The sequence below is a fragment of the Talpa occidentalis genome, unplaced genomic scaffold, assembly GCF_014898055.3.
Source record: "Talpa occidentalis isolate TD23 unplaced genomic scaffold, MPIMG_talOcc4v2.1 talOcc4.8, whole genome shotgun sequence".
NCBI classification, from domain to species: Eukaryota; Metazoa; Chordata; class Mammalia; order Eulipotyphla; family Talpidae; genus Talpa; species Talpa occidentalis.
In genome coordinates, this window is record NW_023605194.1 from 115,224,305 (window position 1) to 115,237,645 (window position 13,341).

The 13,341-nt window shown below is 37.6% G+C and overlaps 1 long non-coding RNA gene across 2 annotated transcripts in view; it reads left to right on the forward strand.

Moving 5' to 3' along the window:
* The first annotated feature begins 612 nt into the window (after positions 1 to 612).
* LOC119234335 (uncharacterized) overlaps positions 613 to 13,341 on the forward strand; it is an 80,736-nt gene continuing 68,007 nt past the window's right edge. The window contains exons 1-3 of one of the 2 annotated variants that reach the window (XR_005122588.2): positions 613 to 711; positions 2,773 to 2,880; positions 5,614 to 5,731. This is a non-coding gene — a long non-coding RNA (uncharacterized LOC119234335). The remainder of the gene's footprint in view (positions 712 to 2,772; positions 2,881 to 5,613; positions 5,732 to 13,341) is intronic. The other variant, XR_005122589.2, reaches the window with a different exon arrangement.

The following is a 13,341-nucleotide window of genomic DNA, read 5'->3' on the forward strand; positions in this document are numbered from 1 at the left end:
TAAATAAACTGTCCATCATTAAAAAAAAAAATAATAAAATTAATGAGCATTGAGTGTCTAATACATGTAGGTCAAACATATTCTTATTTTCTTCATTCTCTAATATTCAAAATATTTAATCTGATATTTTCAGGGTTTTAGAAGCTCTTCAGAAAGCCATGGAAGGATGGGGGTAGCAAAGTCAGAGGTGTTCTCTTATTTCCACAGACATTTAATGATCTACAACCTCACTGAGAGTGATTAATTGAGGATCCAATAATGATAAAGGCAATGGATTGTGAGATATTTTACACTTTAATCATTATTTCCACTTATTCCAACAACTTACTTGGCATTTCTGTGAACTAGCTTGTGATCCTTATTTTTAAAGACAGTTGCTAGTTATCTATATCTTTCAGGCCAGTCCTGAAAAGCTTGCCTCATTGGAATATGAAGTGTCCCTAACATCCTCATGTGGTAACTAGGGAGACTGGATGTGTATACCAGGGAAGGAAAAACAAGGTGGAATATTTATTCACTTGTTTTTGTTGTAACTCTTAAGAGATATATCTCACTGACATATTAGTGTATTTGTTCACTTTTATTCTCAAAATTTTATTTTTTGTAGAAACACAAAGATACTCCCTTAGAGGGCAGAAATAATACTTCTCAGCGAGATAAGCTTGTGTTGGTTGGAAGCCAGGGAACTTGCTTCCTCGCTAACTCAAAGAGGTAATAAACAAAGATTTCCATAGAATAAGCCCATCTTGAGAAAGAAAAATTGAAGTTTATGAAAGTCTGGGGGAAAGTATATTTTTATTGACTCTACACACACAGAAGTGATTATGCTGGTTGGGGGGATGGCATTTGAGAAAGTGGTGTGTTTTTAAATGTGATTGAAAGGAATTTCTAAATTGGAGATAGAACATTACTCCAAATTTATAAAATCCTTGAAATGTAAAATTTTGAGGAATTACTTCACTTTATAATTATTTTGAATGACTGGTAATTACCATGTTTAATTTTATGCTCTTTAACTTAAACAGTATAATCATTATCAATAAAAAGTAAATACATTTTATGTTCGTGCATTATGTCCAAAAACATAAAATTACTGAGTTCATGCTGTAGCTATAAAGCACATAGGAGTTATTCTGGGATTAATTTTCTTGGGTGAAATAAATGTGACAGTGGAGCCATAAAGAATACTGTAATGACTACAGATAGACCATTTGGTTGAAGATAGAATTGAGTTAGCTGTCAAGTTATCTTTCTGTTCTTTCAGTGGTGGGTAGCTATCAAAGGTTCAGTAAATTTCCATCTGTGAACAAATATAATCTATTGATATATGCACACTCATGTGATGGAAAGAATCACAGATGGGAAAACAGACATTATAGACTTAGACTTGAGTAGGAGATCATCAGCTTCAAATATCTCACATTATATAGAAAAAAAAAGCAGTTGATAACTTATTTTTAAAAAAACCTAGGAAGTTGCTGCATCCTAAATGTTAATGGAACCACTTAATAAATGTGTTCTTAATGGTATTTTAATGTACGAAATTAATGTGGTATTGTTTCCATTTGTTACTGTGCACCAAAACTAGATTTATTTATTACCCATTTCCTTTATCTTTTGGAAGCCCATTTTATTTAAATAACCACTACAACTATTTCCTTCCCTTATTGATCTCTGCCTCATACAAGCAAAGTTAATTAGGTTTATTAAATACTAAGATAGACCAAAACAAATATTTGATGCAGCACACTTACATAGTACATGTGGCGGGGAGGCGGGGGGGTGTCTCTGTTCTTTCATTAATCTTGTGGCTGGGAAAAGGAACAGGATCTAGAGAAGCAGTCAAAAGGGAAAAAATTAATATATGTTCACAATTTTTGGTAAGTTTTATTTGGAGAATTTTGTAATGTCGGTCAATCCTCTGTATTAAAGTGGGAATAAAGCAGCAAAAAAAGTCACAAAAAATTGATTATAGTCAAGAGTCTAACATGGAAATTTTATTTGTACCAAAAATATATGTTTACTAACAAATGACACACAAAGTCATGATATATTTGTTTGCATAGATTTAAGTTCGATCTTTAGTTATCATAATGTGCTTTTAGTGGCTTGAATTCAGAGAATTAAAAAAGTAGATTAGTATTAAGAAAAATATCATTGTAATTTCCTATCTGTATTTGAAAGCAAATTCAAAGTAGTTTGACATAGTCCCATTTCTAAGTTATCTTACATAATTAATCATGCACAAAATTAGAACACAAAATGTGTTATATTTTCATATACAATTTTACCGAAAACAGTGATATATCTTCAGTTAAGTATCACATGATCTCATTTAAAAGCCATTGACTCTTCAATGTTGGCATAAGAAAATAAGAATAAAAATGAATGTGAGGCTTCCAAATATCCTCTTTTAACATCAATTGAAAATATTAAAATTTATTTGATAAAGGCCATGTTAAATTCTATAGACATGCAAAGTTTTGAAAAATAATTTTTAAAAAGGAGCAAAGTTCTTAAACTATATAAATACTTCTGCAAAGTAAAATATGGAAATATGTCACTTAAACACTTACAAAAACAGGCTTTGATACATAGAATTATAAACAGTTATTGTTGTTCCTTTTTCTGATGTAATTTTCAAATATATTTTCATATACTGACTATGGCCGCATTGACTTTTACTTGGAGAGGCTTATAAATTGTAAATTGCAGTACAACTTTTTTGAACAAATAAAAGCAGTCTGGACAAATCATTTCTTTCTATCAAAGGAGGTACCCAGAGTGCTCTCGGAGACCGAGAGAAACGCTTTTCTGGAAGGAAGCTACGTCTAACATTGCCCTTTAAAGACCGGAGGGACAGTCTTCCCAATAATACAGGTAGATAATAAAATACAAATAGAAAAATCACTCCAGGCTGTTACAGAGCAAACCAGTACAAAGTTATATTGTTTTTACCTATCCCTTATACCTTGTAAAAAGTCATAATCCCAGTTGTTTCATTTTTTTTCAAAGACAAGTAGAAACAAAGTCTGTGCCACTGACTGTATTACCTCCCACCAGCATCATAAAGTGTAGTTTTCTAGGCTTTTTATTGAAGAACAAAACCTTGTAATATTTATGTAAAGTTTAGAAATAAAATAAATCAGTAATTCATATTCTATCAAAAATTCTTGTTTTAATTATCAGGTTTACTATATTTGATATGATGTTTAATTATCCTGAGATAACAAATGCATATGATATTATTTATTGTGCATTTTATGTATTTTGAAAATATGTGAGTGCATAATATATATGCCATAGGATACATATGTAATATGTAATAAAGCGTATAAATACAGACCTGTAGAAAATACAATTTGTATAAATTTAGCATGGAAGCATCCTCACCTTTTAAAACCTTAGTAAAATCAACAATAGCAATAACAACATGAAAGACAAATTTGTAGTTATGAGATGAATTAAGTCATGAGATCTAAAGTACTTCTTGTTGCTGTCATCCACAGTCCTGTATTTTATACTTGAAATTTGCTGAGAGTAAATTTTAACCCTTCTCACACACACACCTGCACTGTGTTTCATGATGGATGTGTTAGCTTTAAGTAATCAATCATTTCACATTGTATACAAATATGAAATCACCACATTGTACGTTTTAAATATATTACAATTATATAAATTCTTCCTCAGCTCAGCTGGAATAAAAGAGAAAGAGGACAGTTAGTATGGTTAACTGAAGTTAAAACCCAGCCTCTTGCCCCACATCTCAGGGCTGTCTGCCAGCAGAAGAGCTCAAATGAATCTTTAGGGTATTAACCTTCAGGATCCTACCTACAAAGAAACTATTGAAATTAGAGTAATTTCACCCCTGCCGTCTGCAGTAGGACATCAGGATGTAGTCTAGTTTAAAAGTAGGAACTCTGCCGTTCATCTTGAACCACAGCACAAAAATATTATAATGAAATGCAAAAGCAAGTCCACTATGGAGGTTAAGACAAAAGTGATAATGCTGTGTAGGCCCGTGCACTGAAAAGGAGTGTGGATTCATCGACATTCAGACAAATCAGATTTTACAGTTTCAGGCAGAATTCATGTGAAATTATGGAAGCACAGAATCATGTGGAAAAGCAGAGTTTTTATTGACAGATAACTGATAACCCTGCATTAGAAATTAGAGGAAGTGAAACAGAGAACACGGCACTCAAAACACGAAACTACGATGACAGACCTAAGAGTTAATAAAATTTTTTTAAAAAATCAAAGGTTTTGACTGTTGCTAGGAAATGTCAATGCAGTATCAGAAAACTTATCAATATGCTAAATGTCACTTGTGCTCAAGGATAAAGAAAAAAAAATGTTTATGTATCCAGGATCAGGTATCATTTTCAAGACTTAATTATAAAGTAAAATGTGGTAGATTGCATTTAGGCTATTTCACGACTAGATGTAAGACATTAAGATGATAGAACAATTACCGTAAGATGCTGAAGAAGCAAATTGGCGTGACCCATATAGTCTACCCAGCTAGACTCTATTTCAAGTGTCAAAGTCAGGAAATATATTCTCAATTATGTTTGAACTGAATAACTACACAATTTATGAACGTCTCAAACATATGCTTAACAGCTTAAGTCAAGTAAACAAAAATTTAATAATTCAAGAAGAGTAAGAATATTGGAAGAAAGCATTCTTAGTAATCACTGCACTTAACTATGTAAAAGTTAATTTGGATAACTGGTAATTTTACTGAATTATAACATCTCAATATTAATATAAGCACATAAAGAATGGGGACATAAATCCTAGAACATTATTGGTAGTAGGACTGTAAGAAATTGTAAATATATATCTGTGGTGACATTAATAGGGATTTAGCATAGGACTTTTACAATAACATTCAAAATTTAAAGCTTTATCCTAAGTAGAACCCAAATTACATTATTTCAAAATTACCAGTAGGAAATATGAAGAAACAAAACAACAGATTAAAACACTGAGACCAAGATAACACAGACATTAAGCAGCAGGTAGTTAAGAAAGCACGATATAAAGAGCTTTAAAAGATAAAAAATAAGCTTAGATGAATATGTGATTTATATATCACATAAATTCATTTGTTGAAAGAAAAGTCAGATATTTTTCATGCAATATATGAATCTACAATTATCTCAATAAAAAGTTCAAATATGAAAACACACACTGAATGGACATCATCATTTTGGAAAGCTGCTTGGCAGTTTCTTATAAAATTAAGCATTCAGCCACCACACAACCCAGTAATACATTCTTGGCAGCTGCCCCAGAGAAATAAAAACATGTTCTTGCCAAAGAAAGCACGTGAACTCTAACAGCAGCCTCACATGCCGTGGCTCCAAGCTGGCTTTGTGCTCTGGGCATCCTTCAGCAGGGCATGGGTGAAGTGCGGACCCGCCACACCTTGGAATACTACTAAGCAATAAATAGTAATGAAGTACGAATGGGCAAAACAACTTGACTAAAGCTCTAGAACACTGTACTGAGAGGGAGAAAAACAGTCCTCCATGGTTTGCTCCGTGGTGTCGTAACTCTCCACTCCTGAAGGTAAATCCCCTTCTGTTTTTGACTCCTCAGGCGGGTTCTGTGGTTCCGAGGCAGCTCCAGCGGGCAGGGAGGCCGAATGACCGGTCCTGAGGGCCTCCCGCAGTCTCCTGGACTGGACCAGCAAGCTTCACATTTGGACAGATTGTAGGTGAGGATATTGGATGCTTGTCAATTCTTGCTGGCTATCTGCACTGGAAAATTCTTAAGTGTAATTGTTGAATTAACAGCAAACAAATGAAATCATGTTACACTGACATGAACCACTTCAAATGCCATAGTCAAAGCACTTCTGCATAAAGCACTGCAGCTGTTAGAAATGTGTTTTCACAAACTTGAACTGTTGAGAAATGTATGTTTTCACAAACTTGAAAAAGATGTTGACAATTCATTGGATTTTTTTTTTGCTTCGAATGCTAAGAGTTTAACAAATTCTGAGAATCTTTATTAATTATGAAACTCAAATTAGAAAAATATCGCCATGAAACAAAGGACATGTCTCTAAATGACCTCTGAAATGATGCCTGTGCTTCATAGAGGTTTGTAGTTTATCTTAAATGGAAAAATTTAAAAGTACAATAATAATAATAATAATAATGTTGATAATGAAAATACACTGCCTTTTTTCTTTTTTTTTTTAATTTCTGGACCAACTATTGCCAATAAAGGCAATGAGCAACAGCAATGAGCAAAGTTTTTGCAATAAATTGAATTTCAAAGTAGCCAGAACTGTAACTTAAAATGGTCCAGGGGGCCCAGTGGCCTGTGGTGGGACATTACTGGTGCTGTAATGCTGGGCATGCTGTGGTGACACACATCTGAAGAGGTGGGGCCTGTACCCCTAAATCACCTACCATGTAATAAACCAACATTATCTCAATAAAATATATGAACATTTTTTTAAAATATTCAATTCTTTGAAAGAAAAATCTGAGTCAATTATAAAATGATTAAAAAGTACAGGTGGGTAAGAAAATGGAAAGTAGCAGATATTATTGGATTGTAACCTATCATGTAATTTTCTAAAACTCTTTGCTAGGGAAGGAGAGATGCAGCAAATATTTCCAAGCAGCAAATTTTTCTTTTAATCTCGAAATGACGGGGCAATGCTCACATCAGTGAGGGCAGGTGAGCAGGCTGTGTCTTCAGTCTGGGAAGAAGACACCCCCTCAGGGACTCGAAGAGGTGACACTGAATGTAGAGTTCCATGCTGCTGAGCAAAAGGAAAGACACGTGGGCCATGCGGCAAAAATATTCAGACAGGCAATAGTGCATTGTGGGATTGAAGGTAAAAGCATCGGGGGCGTTTTTGTCTTCTGACAGCGCTGCTTTTTAAAACCTTATTTTTATGGGGAACATGGGATATTTGCATGTCTCCTTCCCCACCACCTTCCCCTTGTTGTGAAAGGATTGAAAAAATATACTCAGACATGCACATAGGATAGGAAAGCCTGTATCATATGAATTATACTAATCAATCAAAATAAGTTTATCCTACTTAACTTTCCAAAGGCATCACTAACTTTAGAAACATAGAGCCAAAATGGAAAATAGATCTAATTATGTTGTTAATTACTTTTTCCTGTTGTGAGCATTTGATGTTTAGCCTGATGTATAGTGACATGGGCCTTGGAGATGGCTTAATTGTTGATTGATTCATATCAATTTTCTCTCATAGGTTTATGATATTCATCCTGTAGCATAAACATTTTAATGAATTTCTGTAGGGTATTAAATGAAAATGTTTGAACCAATCAAGAAGTAAAAACAAATCTAAATCCATTTCCCTTTGATGGGTTTATGAGCCAACTGTCTTAATAGTTTCCAAGCAATTTGAATGTGTTCGCTGTTTTTTAAGGCAAGATTTGCTTTATGGAAACTGGAGTGAATACATCTCAGATCAAACTAGACAAGTAGAAGTGGTGCCAAAATACTGTAACTCCTTGCCAGCCCTGGTATCTTCTGTTGAAAATTTACATTAAATTCCAGTAGTTTATTAAAAATGCATAAATAGTGAAGAGTTATACTAAGATACACCAACTCAAAAGTAAAGTGAAATTGCAACTGTGTTAAAGCAAAATATTTACTGACATTGGACATTAATTAAGTTGGCACATACACACCTTCATATATATTTTGTCAATATACATTGAACAGAAATATGAAAATATATAACCAGATACAGTAATGCCATGAGGAATTTTCTTAAAATTCCTAAACCTATGATCTATTTAAAATAGTATACTTGTAATATATTATAGCACCTCACGTATGTTAAAAAATGTGAGTCCTCGTAACCCACCTAGTATGTAAGTGTTCAAATAATGTTGACTATATAACTCAAATAATTACCTTCTCAGCAACCTTATTATTGAAATAAGGAGAGAAGATGGAAATATCTTTTAGCTGTGATACTTAGGAACTAAGGAGATGCTATTAATTTCTAGTAATACTGCTCACACCTCAGTCTCTACTGAAAATGTGTTTCATACTAATTTAGGCATCAGTATAAAGCTGTAGGTATCATTATTAAAATTATCTGCATTCTCCTCCTAACAAGAGTGAATTGAGAGTTAGGAATTCTGCAGTTGCCTCTATGGAATCCCATTTTGAACCCCAGAAGGTGAGAGAGTAAGGGGAGGGGGGTCTTCTGGTGGAAGTGCAAGAGGCGCTGAGGGTCGAGCAGTGAGGGAGCTGGAGTAGCCGCGCTGGAGAAGCTGGTTCCACTGGCTTCACCATCTGCAGGGCTGTGCTTCTCTCTGCTGCCTCATGGAGCTGAGAGAGCAGGATTTCAAAAGGTCAGGTGGTGAAGGGCATCACCTAAGAGGTAATTCGCAAAGTGCAGACCCTAGGTCGCGACAAAAGCACCACTGACCCCATAGTCAGCAGTTGGATTCTGGCACCAGCACAGGCGTGCACCGAGAGGGAGGTTGGACCGGCCCCACCATGTGTCCTCCTGCTGTTCCCTCCTTGGCTCACGTTTCAAAGCTCTGTTCTGGGTGAAAGATGGCCCCAGGTGAACTTCCTCCTTCCTCCTGGAGGGAACTTTGCTCGTGTCACGGGTAAGGATGAGGAGGTGCTCGTCCGGGCCATGGCATGTCCCTTGATCCCACAGGGCGAGGAGTTGCCGCGGCTGCAGAAGCAGCTGAGGAAACACCTGAAGTCCTTACCTGAGCGTGGTGAAGGGAGCCTGCTTCCTGGGCTGCCTGGCCGCACCCGGTATAGTGATGCATCCAGGAAAAAAATTATATATATGTATATATATATATAAAGAGAGAGAGAGAGAGAGAAAGAGAGATCCTCATGAGAAGACTGTGCTGAATTCTTGGGAAATGATGGTGGAAAATGAGGATGAAGGTCAATAACCTGAGTGAGCAGACACTGTTTCCGGATGAGTAGAGTTTGCATGGCAACATGTTGACACTGGGGTAGTCTACTCCCCTTTCAAGCACTGTCATGTGACCTTCAGCTCCTCCCAGGCCTCGGGCTGTGCAAGAGATCGGCGGCCAAGGGTCCACCTAGTGGGGGCACTGCCTGAGTCAGCGTTGGCTCAGGTGACGCAGATCAGAGCTGGCAGCGCTATTTGAAAAGGATCGGATCGTTGTCTGTGTTCTTAAAGCTTTTTCGTGTAGTCTGGTGGACTCAGAGCCCAGAGTCTAGTTTCACAGCCCCTGGCCATCCACGGAGGGTGTCACAATGCTTTAAAGGACGGGTGTTGGGTGGAGGACTCAGCAGGAAGACTGCGTGTGGCCTCCAAGTCTTTTCCCTTCGTGTATTCGCTGTGGAAGCAGGGACACGCTCATGGGGCAGGCACCGCCTGCGCTTGGGAGCACCTGGAATGGAGGCCCTGCTTGCAGGCTCTGCACGCTCCTGTGACCAGTCACATCATGAGCACTCATCAGAGTCCACGAGCTCTCCAGTGTTTTAGATTTGAAGTTTTATGAAAAAAGAAAACCAAGAGGTTCAAAGGAGATCATGAATAGCGATCAGGTTGCAATTTTAAATGAAGAGACTCCTTCACTGGATGTTGTGGTTTGTTTATCCCAGTTCCCAGACTGAGGAAGCCAAGGGCGTGGGAGGGGAAAGGAAAACACAAAGGCCTTTCTGCACAGGATTGGGAAAAGACTGAACAAGGAGCCTGGAGCCCCTGCAGCAGGGCATTGAGGGCAGATTGGCAGCATCTGCAGAGCTTGGTGAGCGCAGAGCAGGCAATCGGTGTCATGGGGGGAGGGGGGAGCATGAGGAGGGGTGGCGCCAGGGCCTCAGGGCAAGCCCAGGTGATGGGCTGAGGTCAGTCTCCCAATATCCTGCTGGGTGAGAGATAAGCAACCAGGGCTCATAATCTCCAGGGCTTATCTTTAAGAAGATGAACAGATAAACTATTAATGCCAAAGAGAATTTGGACTGTGGGGCCACTTGGTGTCACCAAAGTGCAGGGGGAGGGGGCAGGTAAAAAGGGACCAAGGGGCAGTGCTGTGCAGAGGGGCAGCAGGGGACACCTCGTGCTGGACACGATATAGTTTATGCACATGTCGACTCTCGATGATGCCTGAAACCTTATCCTATTGTGATGTTACTTTAATTCAAAAATATTAAAAATTGTAAGAAGAAAAGAAATTGAGAGAGTGTTGTCCATCAGAGAACGAGGGAAGAGCAGCTTGTATACCTCACAACCAGGGGTCAAGACAGGGTGTCCCTGACTCTGGAGAGTGGATCCGCACCCCAAAACCTGGCAGGGGAACTGTGGCACAACGCGCAATCAGAAGGTGGGAGAGCTTCCTTCCGCTCGCCTGCCTCACCTTGAAGCCCCTGAGACCAGAGATGAAGGGAAGAGAAAGTGGGACAAAAACCCACTTCAAACACTATTATCAATAGTAATGTTTATCGTCTACACCACTGAGAGAAGGATTTTAAAGAGTGGTGAGAAGTTGGGAGTCAAAAGATAGCCAAGAGATACAGGAAGCTCAGCGGAGAAATTCCCCAGCTGGCGGAGCTGCTGGCAGAGTCCCCCTGCTTCCCGCTTCTGCTGCTCTTCCATCTTGGTCCCTTAGAACTAAAAATTTCCTTGAAAACCAGCTCTGACAGCCCAAGGGGCTACCACATGACCTCCTGGTCTTCTAGGCTGAGGTAAAAATAATTCATATTTTATATTTATATATGCAATTAAAGTAAATCCCCACTTTATGAGTACTTTTTGAATTTAGAAAAAAATTGGTGATAAAATACATAATTTTGGTGATGTACATATGTGTACACATCATGTATAATGATGCAGATATTTATACAGTGATACAAATAATCAAATCAAACACTAGTGGGAGAATATGTGTCCTTGGCATTTGGATCATGATAGAAAAGTCAAGGAAATCTTGGTTTTATTTTTTTTTTTTCAAACGATAGTCTTTGAATCTCATTCTTGAAAGTTCAGTATATAGATAATGTTTGTCACTTCTGTGTAATTTTTCCACAGATTCTATAAAATGAACTTGCCTGCAAAATTCAGAAAATTCCAAAATAACTTCCAAACTTCGAAATACCTACCTTTGAGAAACGCTTCTTGTTTTCCTCTGTCTATATTTTCAGCAGTTCCCTGGGTAATCCAATTCAGCATATTCTAAGCCTGGAGGGATTGTCTTATTTTCATATTAGATTTGTTGAATCCATCACTGATATATTTATATAAAAGCTCACCCACATGCCTTGCATTTTTAATAGCTATTCATCTTACATTTATAGGATATCAAATATGGAAATTAATTGAGAATATCCTGCAGGCAACTTTCTTTCTAGTGAGACAGAGAGTAGAATTTATGTCCATATATTATTTCTGTAATACCTTTCTGAGTGAGTTAGTTAATGAAATATACATTATCTATGAAAATTCATGCCTTATCATCTTGGTGATCTAAATGACTTTGTGGCAAATATTTCTTTTAGAAGATGAAGAAGCATCTGTTATATTTTTATTTTATGCTTCCTGTTCTAAATTGGAAGTTTCAAACCAATTAAAAAGGACTGCATTCCTGGTAAAATTCTCATAATGAGGGCTTGCTACAGCTCAGCTTTCTTCTTATGCTGTCACTCTGAACTTCAAAGCAAAAGCAGAGATGTGGTCATGTGGCTGTGTTTAAGGAATAGTGACTTTTGAAGTAAATGATTTAGAGGGCGCATTAATTTAATAGATGGATCTATTTCTTTTTTTTTTTAAGAGAGAAAGTCAGCATTTGTCAAGGTATGCACCAAGACAAAAATAATAATAATAAAAAAAAAAAAACACAAAGTATGGATGGGAGAAAAGTATCCAGTTACTAAACATCTATAATTTTAGGTAAGAGAGAACATATATCACAAAACATAAATGATTGAGTTTTAGAAATTGAGGAAAACCACAGGCGGCAGAAAGAGTAAATGAAAGACGGGACTGACATTTTGCATTTGCACAGCCAGAGGGAGACAGTTTCTAAGACCTTTACCCTTTGACGGTGGAGAATCGGAAATAACCTTCTGCATAAAGTCTCATCTCTAAAGATGATACATCTGAAGAGGAAACCCGAGAAGGAAAAAAATCTACTCACCACGCAAGGGAAACTTCCAGTTTAGATTTAGTTATATCTGTCATCCTGGAATCCACAGATCACAGAATACACCAATGAGCGAGGCTCGGAGAAGATACTTCTGCAAGGAGAGATGTAAATGTGAGCACACATCCTCTCCAAGGAAAGTCCCTCAACTAAGTTTCCTCAGGGTTCCCAGCAAGTACGATCAGTCAAAAATGAGCACAACATTTAAAACTACAGAGCTCATGGTGGCAAAAGGTTGTTTCCAGTTGGGTTGTTGGACAGGAAATGGTGGTGCTTGAATGAGGTTGGAAAGGAAGGTGGTGCGTTATGGTGTTGATTCCAGCCTTGGGACATATACGGTGGTCATGGAGTGGATATTCTCTTTGGGGGGAGAGGCACGCTGGGATTGAGGATCACTGGATTGGGAAGGATGTCTGCGTACACGCGGCCGCCGCTCACAGGGTGGGATGGTGGAGCTAGGGCAGAAAGGGCAGAATAGCCAATCTCGGTGAAGACTATGTAACGTTCTTTCTACGGTACTTGCAGCTACTCTAGAAATGTGAAATTACTTCAAAATAAGTTATTTTTAACAGAACAAAAATGAATATATGGTGTTAGATCTCAGAAGTGTGATTGTCCTTAGGAAAATAGTGACTGGAAGGGGGTGAGGTGAGCTTGGGGGTCTGGTCATGATTTCCCATCTTTGTCTTGGTTGTCTAAGAACGGTCAATATCTGGAAATGCAAAAATCGAGCTGTGTTCTGACGATTTGTGCACTTTTCTACACGTGATAATTTAAGACAGTAAGAATGTCTTTCAATACTGTGTGTGTGTACGTATATATAAATTTGTTTGGGCATTTTTTTGTCCTGATTTTTTAATGACATTAAGGCTTTCGTCTTGGTCTGCTCTCTGTTACTCTTGATCTTATCTCTCTCCTTTCTGACATTGCTAACATTTGTAATAAAACACTAGTTAGCCTCCCTGAGGATTATGCAGAGATCCTGGTGAGCTGTTCAGACATCTGAAAGAAGTACCCACTAATTAATTGCTCTCAGCATTTGATTTGACTTCTTTTTCTTTCGTCCTGGCACTTAGATCTAATTGGTAGATAGAAGATGAAAACCTAGGATAGTATGTATTTATGACCCAATTTGTATTGCCTGGGTTGATTTGATTAACTTTTTCTGCTAGGTGAGAAT